We start from the raw sequence: 20,543 nt of genomic DNA on the forward strand, positions 1-20,543 counted from the left end.
CATGTCCAATTACCCCTTTCAAGTGACCTAAATGACACCAGTCCTCGGCAGAATGGAGGGCACCTGTGGAAGGCATGTGTGTCCACCAAGGCCCCTCTGCTCTGGTCTCACTATGTGAGTGTTCACTGAGCAGAGACATCTGTGGCTGAGGAGACTCATGGAACGTCCCACAAGAAGCAGAGGGGCAGCTTGCTGGGAGCCCTATGGGGGTAGGAGCTGGGTCCTGTATGATGGATGGATGGGTGGATGGATGGATGAATGAATGGATGGATGGGTGGATGGATGGATGGATAGATGGGACCAGTCTGCAATTAGGGCTTGGGTCTGTTGCCAGTAGCTATGAGGAGTTGCAGAACCCAGGCAGCAGACAGCTTACACAGCCTTCCCAAGAGCAGGTCTGGGATCCATCTGATGACCTGGAAATATTCCAGCTGGCCCAGCTGGCCACACCCATCCTGAAACTGCAAGGAAGGAACAGAACTACCCTCTCCTTGGCTGGGTCACCATGCCCCTTCACCACCAGCCAACCTGGATGTTCAGGAAGCACTGTAGAGTCCGTGGCTTTAAAACCCACCCACAGGGCTTTCTCCACCTACGAGCAGCACGTGAGCCAGGAGATGAGACCTGGCAGACAGGCCCCAGGTCTGTGAAAGCAGAGAGCTGTGGTACCACGTGTGGGCGGGGCCTACCACCCAGTTTTGGGGAGCAGGCAGGAAGCCAGACTGTTCATACATCCTCAGCTCACTGGGGGACCCTGGTCAGTGTTCACAGAGCTTGGGCCTTTACCGTGAGTTTAACTGCATGGGGCCTCTCCTAGCATGGACAGGCCAGCTTGGATGTCTCCTGTGTACTCTGTGGATAGCATTTTCCCACAGGGCATGTTGTCCTGAGGGTCACATTGCCCCAGTGGGTCATACTGTCCTGAGAAGGTCACACTGACATGAGAAGGTCACACTGACATGAGAAGGTCAAACTGACATGAGAAGGTCACACTGACATGAGAAGGTCAAACTGCCCCAGGGGCTTCAGGCCCTTTGCCCAGCACTTGTCCTGCATTCTCCCCAGAAGGAGTCAGCAGAGGGGAGGATGCTCTATGGTCCACCACCTAGCCCACCCATCCTTTGTGCTCATGGCCCTGGGCTATCCTTTGTGCTCATGGCCCTGGGCCATCCTGTGCTCATGTCCACCTCCATAGCCCTGGGCCATCCTGTGCCATATCTACTCCCACAGCCCTGGGCCATCCTGTGCTCATGTCCACCTCTACAGTCCTGGGCCATCCTGTGCCCATGTCCACCTCCACAGCCCCTCTCAGTTTGCCACCTCTGCTGGTCTGACGTCTCCAGAGGCTCCTGCCTTCCTTCTGTCCTCAGGACTGTGACCTGTCCTCCATCCCTTCATCCCCCCACTTCCCTCCCTCCAGCCCTCTTTGAACTTCCTCATGGCCATGGCCCCCAACATTCCAGTGCCAGCTGTTCCACCCCAATCATCGGCTCCTTCTGGAGGGCACCCCCACCTGTTCACAGCACCATGTCTGAGCCACATTCGACACCTGCGTGCATCCCTAGATCCCCTGTTGTGAGCTGTTTGTCAGGCACACCCCTCTGTTCCAAAGCTTGCACCCCTGCCTCTCATTCAGCCTTCTGAGTGTTTCCCAGGTGCCTTTGGGCTGCTCCATGATAAGTCTCACTTTACCAACTCCACCCACCCTGGGGAGGCGGGCAGGGGAAGGGAGAGATGACCAGAGGAGCCAAACCCACACAGCGCTGAGCCACAGCTTGAGTAAATTTAGAACCACCCAGGAGACACACCTCTAGGTGTATTTGTGAGGACATTTCCAGAGAGATGTAACTGAGGCAGGAAGACCCACCCTGAACGTTGGTGCCGTGACCCCATGGGCCCGGTCCTGGACTGAATTCAAAGGAGAAAGACTAGCTGAGCACAAGTGTTTACCTCTCCACTTCTTGCTGGTGGACGCCATGTGTGACCAGCTCCCTCACACTGCTGTCACCTCCTACTGCTGTGCCTTCCCCATCACGATGGACTGCATCCTCCAACCAGGAGCCTAAATAAACCCTTCCTTCCGTAAGTCACGTCAGGGATTCTGTCAGAGCAACAGGGAGGACCCGACAACCTGTGGCCTCGCCGGGGCTTTCCCTCTTCACTGCTAATGGGTTCTTTTGTTTTCTTGTTGAGTTTCAAGTCATGCTTTTGGCGAGGCGTAATGTTCGTTGGCAATTCAAGATCATGTCTGTGTCCTCTGCTGTTGGCTTCCAGGTATATACCTTAGCATTTTATAGTAAGTTCATGGCCCATCTCAGGTTGATCGTGTCACACTGTGGGGTGGCCCCCTGAGCTCTGTCCCTTCAACACTGCACCATTATAATCATGCAGACCTGTGGCTTCTGAAGCCACATTGAGATTCCATCCTTTCGAGCTGGGGCATTCCGGTGCTTAGGAGCCATATTGCTCAGAGCCTCTGTTTTTCCTTAATACTCGGCTGCTTTTATTATTGATTCTCAGTGATTTTGAAATATTCAAGAAAATCTGTTGGGTTCCCGTAAATTTGAAGCCACTGGTGTAGTCTCATGTGTTCCAAGTACCCTGTCCTCCTTGGGTGGGCATGAACAGAGACCTCAGGAGCCTCGAAAGCTGTCTGTGACCCATGTTTGTGAGACTTGGTGTCAAACCCTGCTTACCCAGCAGATGCAGGACAAAGGCAACGGAGAAGCTCTCACACCACCAGGACCCCAGAGTTTGCAGTTCCTCTGGCTATAAGCTTACAAATGTCCATTCATCAGCTTTGAGATGGGGTCTCAGGTAGCCCAGGCTGGCCTTAAACTCTGTATACCAGAGGATGGCCGTGAACTTGACTTCTGCTTCTCCTGCCTTCGAGTACCGGTTACCTGGTTTGTGGGTCCTGGGGTTTGGGACCCCAGGCTTTGTGCATGCTAGACAAGTACTCGCCCAAAGAAGCCGGCCACATCCTGAGTCCTAATGTGTTACTTTAAGGAGCTGGAGTCACCCAGCACTGGGGACAGCCACTGTAACTTGTGTGTTTGCTGTAGAAAACAGGTGGCTGCAGTTAGGCTTCCCCCGCCCCTCTTCTCAGGTGGGAAATCCAAACTGGCTGGCCTCAGGGACTCAGGGACTCAGGGGCTGGAGGAAGCAGGGTTGCCTTGCTCATGGCTCCAACAGAGTGTCTGGTCTGTTTCCACCAGGCTGTGCCTCTGAGGATACCTGCCAGTGATGGCAAGGTGACTAATTGTTTAAGAACGTAAGCATAAGGGTGCTTTGAATGAAGATGGCCCCCCATACTCCCAAAGAGTAGCATTATTAGGAGGCGTGGCCTTGTTGGAGTAGGTGTGGCTTTGCTGGAGGAAGTGTGTGTCTGGTGGTGGCTCAAGCCAGGCCCAGTGTCTCACACCCCTTTCCCACTGCCTGTCGGTCTGAATGTAGAAGTCTCTGTTACCTCTTCAGCACCGTGTCTGCCTGGACATCACCATGCTTTCTGCCATGCTGACAATGCACTGAACCTCTTAACTGTAAGCCAGCCCCAATTAAATGTGTTCCTTTATAAGACTTGCCACAGTCATGGCGTCTCCAGAAACTCCTAGGACAACGAGCACCGGTCGCACGCACAGACATGTGGACTGGAGGAAGCCAAGGCTCGGTGCTCAGTGTAGGCATGGAGGGTGAGGCTTGACAAGGGCTCTTTCCCTTCCTTAGAGGGAAACAGGCTATAGCCAGATGTCAGGTCCAGTGGAGATGCGGAGGGGGAACAACTAGGGCTTTGTTCCTCACCCACTTTTGGCCTAGCACCCCAATCTGCAGCCTCTCCACCCCAGCACCCCTTCTTCATCACTGAGAGCAAAGATGGAGAGAGGGGTGTTGCTGTATCAACAGCTCTCGGTGAGCACAGCATCTTCCTACGAGTTCTGTTGCCTGGGGGCTGAGCCTGTGAGTGTCAGGGCTGGGTGGAGCCTGCCTTTCAGGAAGTGTCCTGCTTCATTCACATGGTGAGCTCCTTAGCCTTTCTAGGTGGCCCCTGTGACCACAGCATAGAAACCAGACGCTCACCCCGACACTTTCCTCAGGCCTTGTCCAGATTCCAAGCAGCTGAAATAATTGTGTGGGCCTGGGGGTGGGGGATTCCTCGGCCATTTTCCACAGCGCCTTGCTCTGCACTCGGGTTTGACCTTCCGGCCTCTGCTGTCTCCAGGGAGAGAAGCCTGGCCCTGAGAAGTATCTATGAAGTATCCAGCAGCCCTCTTTGAGGGCAGCTGCCAGGACTGCCTTCTGGGTTTCCAGCGGAGCCTTTGCTTGTTGATCGCTCGCTCACTCATGCATCCATCTATTTATTCTTATTTTCAGTGCAGGGATGTGAGGGCCACAGTGGGCTGGATCCCTTCCTCCAGATTGGCTGCTGAGTCAGGGTGAAATGTCAGCTTACTTGCTCTCTGAGTCCACAGGTTTTTATATATTGAGTGAGAGAGAGAGAGAGAGAGAGAGAGAGAGAGAGACAGGCAGACAGACAGACAGACAGACAGACAGAACACAGAAGCTGTTTGCAGGGTTGTTGGGGGTTCGTTGAGCTACTACTGGTGTCTTGGCCAGGCTGCCTTCCCAGGAAGCATGCCCATGATGTCCAGGGAACATGCCCATGATGTCCAGGGAACACGCCCATGATGTCCAGGGAGCATGCCCATGATGTCCAGGGAGCATGCCCATGATGTCCAGGGAACATGCCCACGATGTCCAGGGAGCATGCCCGTGATGTCCAGGGAACACGCCCACGATGCCCAGGGAGCATGCCCATGATGTCCAGGGATCACGCTCATGCCATTCTTCAAGCTCTCACGACTGCTGTCCTAACAGAGAAGAGAGGAGCATGGGAAGATGTAGCTACAGCGCATCCTCCCCAGGGAGGCCGTGGGGTGACTCACAGGAAGGACACTCAGCCTGACCAGCACCAGTGCAAAGCCCAGGGAACACCATATCTTTGAACATGGAGGCTGAAAGGGTCTGTAGAATGGCTGTCTGCTCAGTAAGGACATGCGCCAACTGTGCTAACCTGAGATAGATCCGGAAGACAGGGATCAGGCACACTGCCGTGGGAATGCATAGTAGCCAGCCATGACAGAAGACAGCTCAGATGCCGCTCAAGGAAACAGATACTATTATAGACCAGCAAGTCCATTGCTGGATGAAACCCAAGTGCTGAAGGCTTTAGTGCTCATAATAGCTAAAACCACAAAAGCCCAGGTCTCTCTCCAGATGAACAAAATGTGATCCTCTCATAGCATGAAACATTAACCTTTAAAGGGAAAGATGCTTCAACTCCGTGGAACAACAGAAGAGATTTGAGGATTGTGCTAAGAGAAGTAGTAACCAGTCATAACACCCTAGGGTCTGGGGAGATGACACCTAATGTCAATCTCTGGTTTACACGTGCACAGGGCACGGGGAGGAGAATGAACACAACACTGTGAATCTGCTTCAGTGCACACACACACATGCTCACACATATGCATACATGCACACATGAACATGCACACATACTTGCACACACGAACACACATATGCATGCACAGACACATACACATGTATGCATGCATACACACACATGCACACATGAACACACACATTCACACACTCATGTATACATGCATACATACACACATTCACACATGTACACACACATGAACACACACATGCACAGACACACACATGCACACATGCATACACACACAGACACAGAAGAGCTGAGGCTGGGGAGTGCCAGGGGCATTTAGTGTAGCCGAGCCTCCATTGGGGAGATGGGAAGAGTTCTGTGTGGACCATGGTGAAGACTGCGTGCACCACTAACTTGCTTTAAAAGTAGGAAACCTTATGAATATTTTCCCACACTTAAAATTTTAAAAAGGATGACTCTCATAAAAATAAATAAAAACGTGTTAAATGAAGGAAGCTGCACATTAAACACACGAGCAGCTCACTCTGCTGTTGGAGCCAGACTCATGGCTGGGCAAGGCTCGTCTTGCCTTGTATCTCCTATACTTAGGGGAAGGTAAGGTTGGCACAGGATCTCACTATGTAGCTCTGGCTGGCCTTGAACTCATGGAGATCACCCTGCTTCTGCCTCCTGAGTACTGGGAAGAAAAGCATGTACCGCTACGCTCAGTTTAAAATAAAAATCAAACAGCTCAGCTCTGTTTAGATCTGCTCTTCCCAGGGGCAGCTTCCTCTCGGAGGCTTAGTATGTGACTCACCACATGAACTTCAGGCCTCACTCATCACAGTGTGGCTCCTGAGAATCTCTTCATGGGCCCCATGTGGTCCGCAGACTGATGCCGGAAGTTGCTCCAGGGGCAGCACAGCCAAGCTATGCTACAAGTGTGAGCACACACACTATCGCGCCAGAAGACTAGGATTGGGTGTGTGTGTGGGGAGGGTGGGGGGGACACATTCTCTTTAAAGTGTTCCTGAGATGCAGTCTCCAGAGAGTCCACATCTGTGGGCTGAAGAGATGGAACACAGATGTTCCCATGGGCCACGGCGACCTGGAAACTATTAATTGGAGGGCAGATGAGACGGGAGGCCGCGTGAGCTTGGCTCTAGCAGCATCTGTTTTTATGTTCCGCTGACAGTCCGGGCAGTTCACACTGAGATGTGGGGCGGGGGCGGCCAGCAGCACCTGGAGGGGATAAACCAGACTTGGTGTGCATGCTGCTGAGTGCACAGGACCCCCAGCCACCAGCCTGGTCCACGTAAATGTACAGAATCTCTGTGACAGGGAGGAAAATGTGTCTTTAGGGACACTGGAGTTGGTTCCATTAACCAGTGGGAACTGCGAAGGCATGAGGAATTGGTTTGCCTGACAGTCTCCCAGTCTGGGTTACTGTGGCCTTTGGTGTTCCTGGGGTGCACTGATGGGGAAGGGAGGTGTACTGGCTAGTTTTGTGTCAACTTGACACAGCTGGGGTTATCACAGAGAAAGGAGCTTCAGTTGAGGAAATGCCTCCATGAGATCCAACTCTAAGGCATTTTCTCAATTAGTGATCAAGGGGGAAAGGCCCCTTGTGGGTGGGACCATCTCTGGGCTGGTAGTCTTGGGTTCTATAAGAGAGCAGGCTGAGCAAGCCAGGGGAGGCAAGCCAGTAAAGAACATCCCTCCATGGCCTCTGCATCGGCTCCTGCTTTCTGACCTGCTTGAGTTTCAGTCCTGACTTCCTTGGTGATGAACAGCAGTATGGAAGTGTAAGCCAAATAAACCCTTTCCTCCCCAACTTGCTTCTTGGTCATGATGTTTGTGCAGGAATAGAAACCCTGACTAAGACAAATTGGTACCAGCAGAGTGGGGTATTCCTGTGACAACCTGACCATGTTTTGGGGAAGACTGTGGAAGGACTTTGGAACTTTGGGCTTGAAGATCCATCCGTTGTTAAGAGCTCTGTCGGATGTTGTGTAGGAGCTTGGAAGATAATGTTGAGAACACTGCAGAAGATGGAGGTCTGGTTTGTGAAATTTCAGAGGGAAAATTAAAGACTCTTTTCAGGGCCATTGCTGTTTTGAATGTGAAGATTCTGTAGTTCTGGTTAGCTGGGGCTGAAGAATCAGCTGTGATTAACAAGATACCAGAACTACCAAAGCAAAAACTTTGCATTACTGGGACTATTGATGCTGGTTAGCTGGAGCTAAGAAATTAGCGGTGATTAAGAAGAGACCAGCATCATTGAGGTGACATCTTCTGGGAAGTGTTTTCTGAGAGCACAGTGGCTGTGTTCCAGATATAGCCAAAGTTGTACCTTGTGCTGTGGCTGGACTTGGTAATGTGTAAGGGTCACCCAGGTGGTACTGGTTTTGAAGGCATGAAGGAGTTGAGCAGAGCAGCTGAGGCTTGGCACTGTGAGAGGCCATGGAAGGCCATTGGTGAAAGTGCAGCCTCAGTTGCAATTGATGGCCCAGGACTGAAGGGGTCATGCAGTGTTTTGGAGATGCCAGTACCATGAGATGACCACCAAGAGCAGCAGCAGCAGTGGAGTACAGGCATCTGGAGCCTAGAGGATGAAGCGTGTGCTACAAAGGGCCTGGCTGGAGAAGTGACCCAAGCCCTTGGAGGAGCCCAGAAGATTGTAAGTTGGATCCCAGACATTGGACGGTTGGAGATTGACTTTTGCTTTTGATTGTGGCTGTGCCCTGATATTTTCCCTCTTGAAGGAAGAAACTGTTTTAGTGGAGCCCACGGTTAAGAGACTTTTAATTGTAAAAAGACTTTGGATTTTAAAAGAGATGAATATTTTAAAGAGATTGAAATTTTAAGAATATGTAAAGACTGTGGGACTTTTAAAGTTATTTAGATCTTGGGGATGAATAAGAATGTAAGGGTTGAGGCTTACTAGTGATGTGTTTGTGTGTCAAGTTGACAAGGGGTCAATTGTACTGGCTAGTTTTGTGTCAACTTGACACAGCTGGGGTTATCACAGAGAAAGGAGCTTCAGTTGAGGAAATGCCTCCATGAGATCCAACTCTAAGGCATTTTCTCAATTAGTGATCAAGGGGGAAAGGCCCCTTGTGGGTGGGACCATCTCTGGGCTGGTAGTCTTGGGTTCTATAAGAGAGCAGGCTGAGCAAGCCAGGGGAGGCAAGCCAGTAAAGAACATCCCTCCATGGCCTCTGCATCGGCTCCTGCTTTCTGACCTGCTTGAGTTTCAGTCCTGACTTCCTTGGTGATGAACAGCAGTATGGAAGTGTAAGCCAAATAAACCCTTTCCTCCCCAACTTGCTTCTTGGTCATGATGTTTGTGCAGGAATAGAAACCCTGACTAAGACAGGAGGCAACACTGGAAGCTTTAAGGTCCAGGGATTGTGTCCTATATCTCGACAAGGCTGAAGAAGGCACAGTCTCTTTCCTCCCTTCTAGAGGGCCGTGGAGAGGCACTGACAGACATGCCAGTCGGCTGGTGGGGCTGGAGCCTGGAACTCTGGTCTCCAAATCAGTTCACCCTTACGCCATATACAAATAAAGACATGTGTCATGAGTCTTTACTTCTTCACTTCCCCAAATGACTCCCAGGACCCTGGTGGGGAGGGAAGTGTCCTGGCAGGGACTGGCTTCTTTCTACATCTGGTCGCATGGAGAGAAGGCTGAAGAAGTTGCAGGCAAAGGGCAGAGAACCCAAACAAAGGACCAGAAGGCAGGGAGGGCAAGGATCTCAGATCATCCCTGCTGGCTCAGGCTGGAGGGTGACCTCCAGAATCCTAGAAAATGGAGACCAGAGGAAGTAAAACAGACTCTCGAAAATCAAGGGGCCTCCCTTGGAAATGCTTAGAAGTGAGACCACCTGGGCCTCGATATCCTGGTCCCTCCCTATGCACCTCACCCCCAGGAAGCCCAGAACAGACAGTGGGCGACCACTCTGGGACTCTGTGCAGCAACCAAAACGCTTAGCACACAGAGAGTGCACCAGCTGCCGTGGAGTCTGTATCCTTAACGTATCCAGGGGAGATGCACAAGCTATGAACATGATCCTGAGAACATGGGGCATCTCACCCACACTCGATATGTGACAGGGGTGGGGGGTGCTGTGGGAGGTGTTCCTGGAGGAGTGGGGTGGAGCTAGAGTCCTTTACACCGGTAACCCAGAGCACGGCCTCCCTCCAAAGAGAGACCTCCAAAGCCCCATACTTCATGCCGTGGGTGGGGTCTACACTGAGTTGTGTTTTGGGGGACAAGCAATACTCACATGGCTTTAATGTTTGTGTGTGATTGACAGAGTCTTCGCTGAGAGCCGTGCACCCGAGCCCTGCAGGCGGGCCTGCTCTTCGCCGGAGGGAACGAATCAGAAGGGACCAAGGATCCACAGGTAAGAGCAGCCTTCTTTTCTCCATGGTGTTGATTTGACTTCGGCTCCTGCTCGTTTTGCTCATGATCTGTCTTGGATTTTGCCACACCGTCACAGTGGCTTCTGTCACTACCAGGGTGGCATTAGTACCTGAATTCATCCTGAGTGTTCGCTGGTGCTTGGCTCGCTCCATGCTGGAGCCGGTGCCTGGGCAGTCAGTGTGAGGCTGACTGATGTCTGTCTACTGGTTAGTTTTGTGCAGAAGCCAGTTTTGATCCCAGTAGGCTGTAGAGAAGAGCTTTCATGGTGTGTCCTAGTTTATTATGGAAGGGGGTCACTCTTTAAATGTCACTGGGGCCTCTGGGACTGATGTGCCCAGAGGCAAACATCTGTAAGAGGAGGGGACCATTGCTATTGGGCAAGGTACCTGCACACTCCTCCACACGGTGGTGATACCAAGAGTTCAGGTGGGACTCAAAGCAGCTTTTTGAGCTGTGACTGTGGCCTGCAGGATCCAGTCGCTGCCATGAGACAGAGCTGCATCAGGAACCTGAGAACGGGTCTGGCCATCCTGGGCTTTCCCCGTCACTAGCCTCAGTAGCGTCTGCAGCTTCTCCGTGGGCTGTGTGTCATGTGCCACATCTATAAAACACCCTTTCAAAAGAACCTTCTAGGCACATTTTTAAGGGAGGCCTAAGAAGGGAGGCTGTCCTGGGAGCATGGCTGCCCTGGGAGCACGGCTGTCCTGACAGCTTCCAACTCTCTGAGAGGACATGCTCTGTCCCAAACACCTTGGTGATCACCTAACGGTATAGGGACAATGGAGACCCATCAGCTGACCAACTGTCACAGAGTCCTGACATTTGTCAGCCTAGATGTCCCCCAAAGGCTCAGGGCATTGCTATGCAAACTATTTGGTTTAGTTGTTGTTTTTTATTCATTAGAGCAACTCAGTGTGGGGAGGTTTTCTGGAAAGGGTACCAAGAACCTTCTCCCTTGGGAGTGTCGAAGTCACCTGGGGCTACTGCTGTAGAATTCATCTATTCAGGGCCCTGACAAAGTTCTCCGGTAAATGACCTAGAAGACAGCACAGGCTGAGCTTCAATCAATGTCACTCACGCCAGAGGCTGCAGGTGGCACAAGTAACATCTGCCATTCACTCTGAGGCGATGACAGTCAAAGATGATGGAGAGATGGCAGGATGGAGAGGTAGCTGCCTGTCAAAGGAGGGGGCGGAGCTACTGTGTGTGGTCATGAGACTAGTGGGGGTGGCCCTGGGGTTTACCATGCGCCTGCATCTTCTGTTAGGATGTTCTCCTGGTCAGATAACTGGAGAACAATTTCAGTGGCCTGTGGTACCTGCCAGGTGATTTTCTGGGCCTCTCCGGCATGGTGGAGTGGATGAGGCTAAGGGCCTAGAACTCCAAGATGAAACTTGAGTCTGTAAGAGGGGGGAGCAGAAAGAGCCTGATGGTAGGGGTGCAGAAGGAGTGGAGACTCTGGACTCTGAGTTCTTATGGAAGAAGGCTTGCTTCCAGAGATGGCTCAGATGTCTTTGGCTGATTGTGAATGGTATGTGCTCCTGCTTGGAGGGAAGGGGGTTCCCCCTTGGTTTGCTGAGCTTGCTCAGAGTTCCCAGGCCAGGCTCTGAACCCAACAGGGAGGGTGAGTCTGGAACCCTCTTGAGGGCTGGCTCTGCCCCCAGGAGACCAGGGGCAGCTGGAATTCTCTCTTCCAGGGGACAGGGTGGGGTCGGGCTCTCTGCTCAGGTCACAGAGACACACAGATGTGATGCTTCATCTCAGGGACTTCGACCATGCAGTGCAGTCTCCGGATGGATCCCGCTGTATAGCAGTTCTTTGTAGGCCTTGCAATAACCATCCCCTGCAGGGGGGCGGGCAGCGGCAGCAGCAGCACCCCTCCCTCCTCAGCCTGACCAAGTGATGCTAACCAAGATCACTTGGTTTAACCATTGTCCCCTCCGGCCTCACCACTCAGGCCACCGACTGCAAGCAGGCCTTGTGGCTCTCCTCCCTCTGGACTGTGAGGCAGGGCTGTGCCACCAGAGGGCAGTGTCGGGGCCTGGGGAGTGCCTGTATCTGGGAACCAGGTAGTTGACCGTCTCTCTGGCAACCTTGGACACCTCTAGGGGTTGCAGGGAGCTTTCGCTGCAGTGTGCTTCCAGTCCTTCTGGGATGAAGTACATCCCCTGGGGCTCAGTCACCTGCAAGGAAGTAGTGACAGAGAGGACCATCTTTTCTGATCACGTTGAAACCGGGTGTGAAAATTGAGGGAAGGACAGGAGTTGGGGTGGGGTGGGGGAGCCTCGAGGCAGCTGACGTCTTCTGTGGCACCCTTCATTTCTGAGCAGCATGCCCCAGACCTAGTTACCTTTTCTGCCCGTCTCCTTTACTTTGGTTTGTCTTCCCCCAAATCCAAAGAGCAGATAGATGTTTGTATGAAGCCAGGACACCGTCACGTTAACCAGGTACTCACAGGGTTAGGAGGGGAGATCTCTGGTCATTACCTTGGTGTGAACAATCCAGATTCCGGCTGCAATGCTACCAGAACCAAACAACTTGGTCCAGAGCCCAGAACTTCTGCCTCGAAACTCATAGGGTTCCTTCTGGTGGCTATGAGCCCCACCAAATGGCATCTGGCTGTGAAGGAGCGCCTGCCAACTCACCTGACTTAGTGACCCAGACAGACCTTAGGTGCTGAGAAATCAAACAATACCTTCAAGATTCCCTTTCCCTTCTCTCTCCCACCTCACCCTGAGGGCGCAGGCACCACCATCCATATACGAGCTCTGGGGACATGTGGTGTGGCCTGTGATCAGAAAGCTGTGTACCTTCTCGTGCATCAAGGGGTCCATTTCACAAGCCACAGGGACCCCAGGGTCATGTAGGAAGTGTTCTTATCCCACTGGACAAAGTCACAACTGGTCTTCAGCCATCCCACACAGTGGCATCTCTCCTTGGAGGTCCATGCATTGGCCCCTGGAGATAGTGCGTCCCATCCTGTTCTGACAAGTTCCCCCCAGGGTCTTGCCTACAAAGCCCCACAGAGTTCTTTATGGCTTGATGCCCTCAGGATGGAGTGGCAGGGTTGCTCATCGTAGTTCCACAAGGATATCTGCTTGCAGATCGATGTCTGTGTTAGAGCCTCAATACCCAGGTGCCCTCAGGGCTCTCTGCACCTGCTGCGGCCATGTGCTCACTGCCTGTTCCTCTCCTGCCTACCCCCTCCCTCTTGTGGGAGAGTTAGACATGGGTAGCCTGCTGTCTGTGTGCGGGAGCCAGTGCTGGGCTGTCCTCTGGCCCCAGATCTGAGACGTCTGCCATCAAGAGAGGACATGTCCTGTCTTCTCCTCCCAGCCCTTCACCTGGCCTGGGCGTGTGCCAGGGCTCTGTCAGACAGGTATGAAAGGGAAGTAAGGGACCCATCAAATCGGGTTGTCTGTGCCAAGAGGCCGCCACTCAGTCGGGCCGGCTCAAGAGAGGCACAGGTGAGTGGCTGAACATGTGAGTGGAGGTGTCTGTGTGACCTCAGATCTGTGTGGGGACAGATGGCAGGTGCTGCCCAGGCCCAGAGCCCTGCGGTCTGACCTGCATTCCCACCTCTGCACGTGGTCAGTAACACACAAGCTACCTGGGCCTGGCTCCTGTCCACGCCCCACCTGCTCCCGCCTCATGTTCTTTGAGTGGCACCCCTCTTTTGGTCTCTGCACCTGCAACGTTGCTTTCCAGGGGTCCATGGCTCCTGGAGGTGAAGCTCTGGGGAAGGACAAGAGCCATGGCAATTAAGGGGAGGCGCTGGCTTTGTTGCCCTCCAGGGTGCCTCTTGGTTTTCTTGTTGTGGTTTATTTTTTAACCCGTTCACACTACGGAATATACAGTGTGTTCAAATGGAGCCAGAGATACCCGCATGGCCATGAGGCTTAAGGACAGAACCCAGCAGTGAGGCCCACTGCTTTCCCTGAGGCCGCCGGTACCCTGTGCTCGCAGGCATTCTGTTTTCTTTCATAGCCTAAGCACGTTTCCTCTGTGTTTACACTTTATCGATGACGTCACCAGGGAGGCAACTGACTTTACCCCCCATGTTCCCGTCTCTATAATGCGTCTGGGATGTTGTCTAAGACCCAAGGGCAGTCTGTCCGTCCTGCTGGGTGGCAGTGTGCCCTGCCATGCTTTCTGCTCACAGTCTCTCATCCTGGGTCACAGGAGTCTCTAGTGAAGACCCCGAGGCTCTGTGTAAGTGTACAGAGGTTTTTCTGAGGCCTATGTATGCATGACTGCTGTGGGCGTGGGGAACAGTGCTCTGTGTGTGCCCACAGAAGCCACGGCACCTGTGGCTTCAGGTGTTATAGTTGTCTGTCATTGGTGTCTCTGTTTTCTTTTTCTATCTAGTGGTATCAAAATGGTATTTGTTTGTCCTGGAACTCACTCTGTAGACCAGGCTGGCCTCAAACTCAGAAATCCACATGCCTCTGCCTCCCAAGTGCTGGGATTAAAGGCATGTGCCACCACTGCCCAGCTTGATATTTGTTCTTAAAGTTGGCTCCTTTGCTGCTGTTGTAAGTCGACATCTCTCAAACCATTCTATATAGCTTGTGATGGGAACCCTCTCAGCTCCGCTACGCTCGTACTTCCTGTTCCTCAGTGTCACTGTGCACAGCCTGGCTCCTCGGCCTTTGTATTAATCAGGGTTCTCTAGAGTCACAGAACTTATGGATAGTCTCTATATAGTAAAGGAATTTATTGATGACTTACAGTCTGCAGTCCAATTCCCAACAATGGTTCAGTAGTAGCTGTGAATGGAAGTCCAAGGATCTAGCAGTTACTCAGTCCCACACGGCAAGCAGGCGAAGGAGTGAGAGTGAGACTCCCTTCTTCCAATGTCCTTATATTGTCTCCAGCAGAAGGTGTAGCCCAGATTAAAGGTGTATTCCACCATACCTTTAATCCCAGATGACCTTGAACTCGGAGATCTCCCTGTCTTAATCTTCTGAAATCCATGGCCACTATGCCTCAAGATCTCTATACCAAGATCCAGATCAGAAACTTCTCTCTCCCAGCCTCCAGATTAGGGTCACTGGTGAGCCTTCCAATTCTGGATTGTAGTTCATTCCAAATATAGTCAAGTTGACAACCAGGAATAGCCATTACAGCCTGTGATGTCCTTGTCCTGGATGTTGGTGTGTGTGTGTGTGTGTGTGTGTGTGTGTGTGTGTGTGTGTGCCTTTAGAGGCCTCTGCACAGGAACTCCCTGTCCCTGCACTAAGGCGGCCACCATCAAAATGACTTTATGATGCCAAGGTCGCTGTGTTTTGAGGCCTGCCACATCCTGTGATTTCCTTTTCCTTTGTCGCAGGTACATCTGTGTGTGGATCCTTGGTGGCCTCCTGGGTGGAGGGAGGAGAGCAGGAGGTCCGTGTGATGAGGCCGCCTGTGGCTCCCTGAGTGTTGGTTCTGTTACAGTCGGCTTCTCTACTGTGAGGTTTAGCTCCCCGTGGATTTGATCACTCTGTCTGTCTTGGCTGGAACATGATCTCTTCCCATCCACGCTGGAGTTCGTGCACGCACTACGATAAATGCCGTGCGGAAAGGAGCATTCGCAGATGGAGGTGACACACATGCGTGAAGGACAATGACTTAGAGTTTACAAAGGGAGAGGCCAATCACAGCAAAAGCACCCCAGGCACCAGGATCAGTCAGCCATTTCAGGGAAAGTCCACCAGCCCAGTGTTCTTTGTGATTCTGTAGTGATGTCGTGAAGAAGAGGATCGTGGTCACAGCGGTGATGGTGGTATCTATAACAGTGATAGTGATAGTAATTAAGGTGGTGGCAAGTGATTATAACCATGATGATGGTGATAGATGTGTTGGTGATGATGGTGATGATGGTGATGGTGGTGATGATGGTGATGGTGGTGATGATGGTGATGGTGGTGATGATGGTGATGATGGTGGCAGTCATGAAGGTGAGGGTGATGGTGGTGGAGGTATTATGATGAAGACAGTGGCTAGAGTCATGGTGGTGATAGCCAAACAGCCCAATTGGGTGAGCACCTGAACACCTGCGCTGTACCCAGCACCACACCAATGCCATTCAAGAATGCTCTCCCCAAGTCTCTACTTCCAGTCTGTGAAGAACTGAGCCATCCTCCTCCTGAAGAAACCAGAACAGGCATGCGGCAGCTGTTGAGCAGCTCTTACCCCAGACATCAGACCCCAGGGGGGACCCCAGGGGGACATTCCTGAGCTCTCTTGCACCACGGCTATAACGCCCCTGGTCACTGACGTCAGAAATTCACAGGCCGGCAAAGGCATGTGGTCGGATTCATAGACTGGGTCCAGAAGTTCTCGGGCATGCATCTGCTTCATGATTTGTGCGGTAGGAGGAGGCAGCCCCTTGCAACACCACTTAGCCAGGGGTGGCTGTCACTGTCACCGTGGGCAATCGCATTCCTAAGTGTCTGGAGCCTGGGCTGTGTCACAATCCATGGAAGACAGACTCTTCCCAGACATTCCTTGGGAAAGCTGTTTGTCCCTGTGTCATAACTGTCATGTAGCTCCCACAGACCGAGCTGACCACAGGGCGACCCCAGCTGAGGCTGCTGGCCCCTGGCTGACTCACGCCAGCTCCTGCTAACACATGCTGCTGAGGCCTCTGTAGCTGAAGGGCTTCCTGTGCCCTTGCTCTCAGAGCCACCTCTTGGACTTCCCACTTGCTCGAAAGCTGTGCCCATAAAGGACATGAAGAGACACACTGTGTGCAGGACATAAGACACACTATGTGCAGAAGAGAATGGGCCTTTGGAATTCTTTTTTTAAAATATTTTTTATTACATATTTTCCTCAATTACATTTCCAATGCTATCCCAAAAGTCCCCTATACCCTCCCCCCAACTTCCCTACCCACCCATTCCCATTTTTTTGGCCCTGGCGTTCCCCTGTACTGGGGCATATACAGTTTGTGTGTCCAATGGGCCTCTCTTTCCAGTGATGGCCGACTAGGCCATCTTTTGATACATATGCAGCTAGAGTCAAAAGCTCCGGGGTACTGGTTAGTTCATAATGTTGTTCCACCTATAGGGTTGCAGTTCCCTTTAGCTCCTTGGCTACTTTCTCTAGCTCCTCCATTGGGAGCCCTGCGATCCATCCAATAGCTGACTGTGAGCATCCACTTCTGTGTTTGCTAGGCCCCGGCATAGTCTCACAAGAGACAGCTACATCTGGGTCCTTTCGATAAAATCTTGCTAGTGTATGCAATGGTGTCAGTGTTTGGAAGCTGATTATGGGGTGGATCCCTATATCTTGGGTATCCTAGGTTTTGGGCTAATATCCACTTATCATTGAGTACATATTGTGTGAGTTCCTTTGTGAATGTGTTACCTCACTCAGGATGATGCCCTCCAGGTCCATCCATTTGGCTAGGAATTTCATAAATTCATTCTTTTTAATAGCTGAGTAGTACTCCATTGTGTAAATGTACCACATTTTCTGTATCCATTCCTCTGTTGAGGGGCATCTGTGTTCTTTCCAGCTTCTGGCTGTTATAAATAAGGCTGCTATGAACATAGCAGCTCTTCTTCTCTTCCTTGTGGGTCTCAGTCCCAGGAGCCTAAGCCCTACCTGTCTCTTCTCCCCAGCTATTGGCTGTGGGCATCTTTATTCACCAATCAGAATTAACTTGAGTCCCAGGGGCTTGGTGCAGACTCTAGGCTTTGCCTACACCTTAGCATTACAATAGAAAGTAAAAGAGGAAAACTCAACAGCAGTCCAGCTATAGAGTGAGATGGCTCAGTGGGTGTGAAGACAGTGGCTGGTGTGAAGACTTGCTGTAGAGCCTGAGGTCCTCCTGACTCTGAGACCCCAGCACCCTTATAAAAAGCCAGGTGTGGGCTGGGCGTGGTGGCACACGCCTTTAATCCCAGCACTTGGGAGGCAGAAGCAGGTGAAATTTTGAGTTTGAGGCCAGCCTGGTCTACAGAGTGAGTTACAGGACAGCCAGGGCTGTAGAGAAACCCTGTCTAGAAAAACAAAAACAAAAACAAAAAACAAAACAAAACAAAAAAAACAGGTGTGGCTGCACACGAGCCTGTAGCCTGGGGGCTGAGGAACAGGATAGAGACCTAGGGTCATAGGGTCCCTGGGGCTTTCTGGCTGCTGGCCTTGCTCTAGGTTCAGTGAGACACCGTGTCTCAAGGGAATAGTGTGGAGAGTGAGAGAGCAGGACAGCTAGTGTCTTCCTCTAGCTTACACACATACACACACATACACGCACACTCACACATGCAAACATATATACACACATATAAGCACATCCACACATGCCTGCACACACACACACATGCACACGTACACACACATATACTCACATGCGCACATACACACAATCCACACATACACTCACACATGCCCACATACACACACATACACACACACACACACTCACACACACATGTGCACACACATACACACACCTGTTATCCAAGTTTCTCCCCATCCACACATGTGCTTGTCTTGTCTTATGGTTGCTCCTATGGCAGCCTTCCAGACAACTGTTGTCTTCCTGTCTGAGAGTTGAGAAGAAAGATCTCAGCTTTGTAAACTTCCCCAGAGGTTCCCCAGTAATAAGAAATGAAGTCAGGGTTAAACTCCTTCCTAGCTTACCTGCCACCTCTCAAGCAATCGTTTCTACAACAAGCAGAGACCCAGACGGCCTGTGTGAGACACTTCTCACTGCCTGTGGCTCATTTTAGCTATGGAATAGGCAGGCAGCTGAGCAGGATTGTCATGGGGCTCCCAGACCTGCGACTGGAAAGGCACGTGAGCCGTGCTTGGTGTTGATTCTGAGACAGATGATCTCTCCTTTGGTAGCTGCTGCAGGCAACTAAGACTTGCTCATCAGTGTGTCCTGGGAGCTGGTGCCGGCACTCATGTGTGTGAGCATGCACATGCTCAAAGGAGTTCAGCACCAAGGGCCAGCGGCTCCCATCCTGATGCAAGTCTTACTTGAGTACCAAGGCTTAGCGGCAGATGCTGCATTTGGAAAACAGGATATGGGTATGGGGGTAGAGGTCACAGCTGAGGACAGAGTGCCATGGAGGATCTAAGGGTCAGAACAGAGGAGATGTGGGACCAGTGGTAAAGCTGGCAAGCCTCCAGATGAGCCTTGCGGGACCAAGCGCCATGGGCATGAAACAGTTGGGGCTCAGAGACCACAGTGCTGGATGCTTTAGACCTAGCCGGGAGCAGAGCCACACAGGCCCAGGCCCAGGCAGTAGGACACCGGACAGGAGGCCTGACTGTACATCCGGCTGTAACCCCAGAATGGTGACTTAGTGTCTACAGTCCTCCACCATCCCTTCCATGACGGAGGACTGGCTGGGGCTACAGTGGGAGGCTGGGAGTGCTCACTCATGGAAACCCTTCCCTGAAAAGCTCAGAGCTCAGGAGAGGCTCATGGGAAGGAGCTCAAGCAGACCGTGTTGCAGAGCAGGCACGAGGGGAGAATAGAGAGTGGGGTGTGGGCGGCACCAAGGTCGGCGCATGTGGCTAAGGCTGGGACACTGTTGCCCCTCCTGCGGCGACAGGCAGACTGGGTCTGCCACTTGCCAGTGACCTTTCCAGCACTTCACAGGTCACTTTTTCCATAGATTAGCTGCTTCCAGCCCAGGTTATAAAGTTCCTTCTAGCTGAATTTAACTTGTGTACAACTCACTCTAAGTCCTACATTCTGGATCCTCATCTGGTACCGTCCTCGGGGCTGTCCCTCGAGGGGCACAGTCCCAAGAGTTTGAGGACATATTTCTCATCCCCTGCACAGAGAGGCAGAGATGAGGTGAATGACCCACCCCCTACTACAGCACAGATCGACCTTCCATGCTGCCAAGTCAACAGAGATGGTTGGTGGGGAGACAGAGAGTGGGCACAGGGCAGGTGGGTGGGTGATGAATTGCTGATCAACTGACTGATGAATCAATAGGGGAATTGTTGTATTAGTGTGGAGGGGAGTGGCAATGGGTGGAGCATAAATGAAAGGGTAGAGTAATGAGTCTGTAAAGGAGGATTCACTGATTGACAGGAAAGGTAGTGGATGGGTGAGTGAAGGGATAGATGGACAGATGGATAGATGGACAGACATATGGATGGTTAAATGGACATATGGGTAGATGTATGGATGTATGGATGGATGGATATGGATGGTTAGACAGACAGACAGATGGATAGATAGATGAGTGAAGGGGTGGGTAGGTAGGTGGATGGATGGACAGACAGGCAGACATATGGGTGGATGGATAGGAGGGTGGGTAGGATGATGGATGGGTGACTGGGTGTTTGGTAGAGAGGTTGGTAGATGGATGGACTTATTCACTGAACAGATCATCACAGGCAATGATGATCCATTAGCCATGCTTGGTTAGGACCTTTCTTCTTGGGCCCTCTGTGCTGACGTCTTTTTCCTCTAAAGCATCAAAAGAATATGCTCTGTACTTCTCAACTTAATTATTTCCTCCTCTTGAAGTCCTTCTTTGACTCTCCAAAGAGACGGGAGTAAAATAGTCAGCCTTAAAGGCAGGCCACAGTATCAAGTCACTATGGGTGTGTGAAGTCCTGGGACCTGGGTGATGGTCACAAGGTAGGGAGGGCTGTGGGTTTGTGATTAAGGATAACTACTTTGGATTTTTGGTTT

General features: G+C 51.8%; 1 protein-coding gene across 1 annotated transcript in view; it reads left to right on the forward strand.

Moving 5' to 3' along the window:
- The window catches only part of Zfp469 (zinc finger protein 469), a 229,528-nt gene that overhangs the window by 108,188 nt on the left and 100,797 nt on the right, over positions 1–20,543 (forward strand). Inside the window, exon 3 of the mRNA XM_011248576.3 lies at positions 9,774–9,863. The gene's annotated coding sequence lies outside the window, so the exon portion shown is untranslated. The remainder of the gene's footprint in view (positions 1–9,773; positions 9,864–20,543) is intronic.

This window comes from Mus musculus, chromosome 8 (genome assembly GCF_000001635.26).
Source record: "Mus musculus strain C57BL/6J chromosome 8, GRCm38.p6 C57BL/6J".
Taxonomy (NCBI): Eukaryota; Metazoa; Chordata; class Mammalia; order Rodentia; family Muridae; genus Mus; species Mus musculus.